Genomic DNA, 4457 nt, shown 5'->3' with positions numbered 1-4457 from the left:
ATCACTTCCCTGCTGAAGAACCGTGGCTTGGTCAGTAGTGTCCAGCCTCCTACCTGCCCTGTGAGGCTCTCATCATCTGCTCCCTGCCTAACCCTGTTGCCTTTTCTCTTATATAGCTCCTCCTCTAACTCTTGCCACAGCCTCAGTCTCCCAGGCCTTTCCCCCATCATCATCTAGCTGCCAGCTGCCTTCTGTCTCCTTTCTCCACCCCTCTACTGTGGCCTGGCTAAGTCATGCTCACCCTTTAAAAATCAGTTCAGTTATTTCCTCCTCCAGACCTTATTTGGACAAATGCCCAGCTCACATCTCCCTGGTCTCCCATACCATAATCACAGTGTTTTCAACGTGTTGATGCCCTTGTAATAGCAACACTTCCTTTACTTGGTTGCAGCATTGAATGAACTGATATCTATATTTTGTGCTTTGGTCCTCCACTGGTTTCCATTACCTTGCTTTAAGGATCAAAGCCTTGGCATGGCCTGCACAGCACCAGGGTTTCAGGCCTTCACTTCCTCCCCTACCAACTCTGCCACCTGTCTCAGGGCCAAGCTGCTTTCTACTTCCTAGAAACCACCATGCTTTTCCACCCCAGTTTTTAATTGTTTTTAAAAATTTTAAATTACGTTCATTCTTGTGACTATGTAAATGATGTCTCTTTGGAATGCCAGTTCCATCCAGAGTGCAATCCAATATGCCTTGCTCACCTTGGTTTCCTGGTGCCTAGGAAAATGCCTGGCCTCTAATGAACACCAGATAAATACTTGTAAAAAGAGTGAATGAATGTCATTTAACCAAGCTGCTTGATGATCTCTGTGGCCCTGGGACGAAATCTGTATTTTTTTTCTTTCACATGGCAAATACTTGCGTGTAATCTTGTACATGCTTACTGATGGGTTAGCAGGTCATCCTTTCATAGGAACCCTGGCTAGAGGTTTGTGATCAGGAGACATGCAGGTATAATCAAAGAGACTGAATCAAGGGCCTGCATGTATTTCAACTGGGCTTAGGTTAGCATTGGATAACATCTCTTGGGTTGAAAGAGCTGGGCCTTGTTCCCTCTTAGAACAAGTGCTTCCTAACTAGGTGTATGAAGGGGCTGAGAGGGAAGGAATTATAGACTTCCATCTCAAGTCTGACCTCCTTACCTGACTGAAAAAAAAAAAAAAACAAAACTTTAGGGCCTGGGGAAAAATTACGGTCTTGCACATGCCCTGCCTGGACATGTTAGGCTGGCAAGAACGCAACTCACATGTCCTGATGAAGGGAAGTTTACCTGGAGAAAGGAAGAAAAGATATGTTTTGCTCTCTGTTTCCCTCATCCTTGCCTTGGTGGTCTGTAGCAGGCGTGAGGGAAGAGCATGACTGTGACCCACTGGCCTGGGCTAGCCTGACCACATATACCCCAAGCTAGCTGTATTTCCATGAACTCAAGTTCATTTTCTAAGATTGACAAGAAGCTAGGGACTTGTCTATGAAATGGACTTGGCATGTAGAGATGGCTTCAGCAAGTTTATGAAAACCAATTAAGGCGGGGGGGGGGGTTGGAGAATGGGAAATCCAAGAGCCTATGGAATTGTATCGTAAAACAATTTTAAAAAGAAAACCAATTAATAAATATTTAGGACTTCTGCTAGTAATTTGAAATCAATCCTGGTGAGAGTGTTTATACCAGAGAAATTGGCAAATGTTACAAATCAGAGCTATTTCCCTTGCTCCTTCCTTCCCACACACATATATAGCTGGTTTACCAGCATACCACTAGACTTGAATACTGGTTGAGTACTCATTAGCAAATTACTCATCTTCACTGATCATCCGCTTCCTTATCTGCATAGTGGGGATGCCTAACAGGCACTATGACATAGTTTGTGTAAGTTTTAAATGATGAGCCACATGACGTACTGAGCCCAGCATCTGGAGACATAAACATTTGGTAGACACTAGCTTGCTTATCACCATGCATGTTCCCTGTTGTTAGTTCCCAATTGCAGTCAGCTGTGCAATCGGTTTGAAATTGTACAGACATGGTTTTTAGCATGTTTTAGCAGTTTTTGAAAAACACCGTTTCCTAGGATAGGTTGTTTGTTCATTATCATTTATTGCAGGAATGTGCCCTTCTTCTTTTCTTAGATACAAACCACAATACTCTGATGGGGTTCACAGTTTATTGCATGGGTTCGCATGTCCTACTCTGTGGGATGACAAGAACTCATTTATTGCACGGTCTCGCTCCTATTCTTTACAGTCAGATTTTTCTGATCCTGAAGAATCCCAAAGACCACAAGCTTCCAAAATTAAAGGTTGTCATCATGCTGCATGTCAGTAACGTTTCATCAGTGTCCACCCTTGTGGGATGCTGCTGATGTACTGGAAGCTTAATAGAGGAAATGAAGGAATAGTGTGGAATCCCAAATCCACAATTCTGAAATGTAAGCCATCTCTGAAGTTAGAGTTTTTTTCCTAACTCACCTTGTTCCAAAATGAACATGAACAGTCCTGAGAGGGTTCCAGGGCTTTATTTATCCCCATTGGTTATATAACCTGACATGAGCAGAATTACCATCATGTTGGAGTTCAGGCTCCCAGACTCCACTGGAGTCATTCCATTTGTTGGTGCAGGTATCTCATCACCTTTCTCAAATCTCCAAAATTCCTGATTCTGAAACATACCTCGCCCGTGGCCTTTCAGATAGAGATTACAGACTGGTGGTGGTGGAAATCGGAGGTTATATGGATCCCATTGGATTCAGGAAACCGTGCCTCAGGTGGGAGGGATGTAAGTACTTGGACTACATGCATCTGGCAGTGAGTGGAGGCTGTTCATCCCCTCTAAGTGCATCACTAAACAGTTCAGTCCAGACTCAGCTTTCATAATCCTCCCCGAAGAGTAGAGAAACACACACACACACACGTACGCACGCACACACACATCAAGGATCTGGCCCATCTCATTGATTTTTCTCCTCTTTCTCTGCCTTGATTGTGCATACTTTGTTCTCTGCTGGCTGGCTTGCCTAGCCCCAAGATGCCTGCCTCCATGAAGCATCGTGTCATCCCAGGAGAGGAATTGTTTTTCTGAGCTTAGAGAAAATGGCATCTGTGCTGAGAGGAAAACCAGAGCACTCTCTGGCATAGCAGCCTGCTCTGTTGGCCTCAGCCTTGTCTGAACTTGACCAGGCTGCCTCTGGTGCAGAGCATGCCGCAGGTTCAAAGCCATCCTGCAGACCCGGGACTTCAAGCCAGATGCGCAATGATTCCATACAGGATCCTGCAGCCCTTTAGTGGAGTGTCCAGCAATCCGAGAAATCCATTGCGTAAGTTACAGTCTCCAGAGCCAGTGCACCACAGACTTGCCTTTCTCCCAGTCAGCCAGCCTTCCAACTTGTAGCAAGATGGCCTCATTGCTGGGTCTTTATTTTTCTTTCCTCTTGACTTAGAAAATTCAGCTCCTCTAAAATCATCAGTATTTTGTAATATGTGTTTCTTATCTTGTCTGGAAATGCTGTAATTATTATTACAAATAATAAGATACTATCCCTTTTCTTCAATATTACTATTTACCAGGTGTGTATAAGAGGCTATTTATTACTTGTTCTGCTTTAATATCCCAAAGTTGAACTCAGAGAAAAAGGAAGCTGCCCTGAGCTCAAGGTACTGCTTTTTATCTCCTTTTTGCAGCTCGGGACTCCAAGGCTCACAGAGCTGAAATAATCTAAGCTCATACAAAGACATGTTGGAGATGAATCTCCAATGAGGTGTTTTGTCCCCTGAGTCCATGATTTTAATGGCTGAAGAAATACAAATAAGACCCCCCAAAATAACCCTTGGAGATTGTTCAGCTTCTCTATTTTTCTTTTTTAGAAAATGATCTCTAAATCTCAGTTGAGAAGCAGAGAAGGAGGAAAGGGAGATGAAGCACACACATGGTCCTGCCTTCTGGCTTATGCCCCAAATGGCCATGATGCCCGTGGCTGGGCCAGCTCAAAGCGGGGTGCTGGGAACTCAATCCAGGTCTCCCACATGAATGGCAGAGACCCAAGTCCTGGAGACATCGTCTGCTGCCATCCCCCACCTCCAGAGTGGATGTTTGCAGGAAACTAGGAGCAGGGCCAGAAGTTGAACTCAGTGTGGGGTGTGAGCCTCTCAGCTGATGACTTAGCCACCTGGCCAAATGCTCAGCTCAGCTTCTCTCTGCTTCTTTCCTTCTGGGCCCCCAGAACTCCCCTAGCTTCTCTGGCCATATCCCAGAGACAGACTTGCCTTCACTGACGCAGAATCTTCTGGAATTCCTCACCTGACCCACAGTGTTTTGCCCTAGTCTACGAAGGCCACCACCACCACTTGCCTGATTGTTACTCCTTGCAGTAACCCAGCATCATATGTGACCGAGTTGGTCCTTGTCACATACTGCCACTGCTGGTGAGGATCCTCGGTGAGGCCAGACAGCTCTTAGAGAT

This window comes from Ochotona curzoniae, unplaced genomic scaffold (genome assembly GCF_017591425.1).
Source record: "Ochotona curzoniae isolate NIBS_2020 unplaced genomic scaffold, NIBS_Ocur_1.0 contig_1, whole genome shotgun sequence".
NCBI lineage: Eukaryota > Metazoa > Chordata > Mammalia > Lagomorpha > Ochotonidae > Ochotona > Ochotona curzoniae.
The sequence above is the reverse complement of the archived record's forward strand: the minus strand, read 5'-3'. Positions refer to the sequence as shown.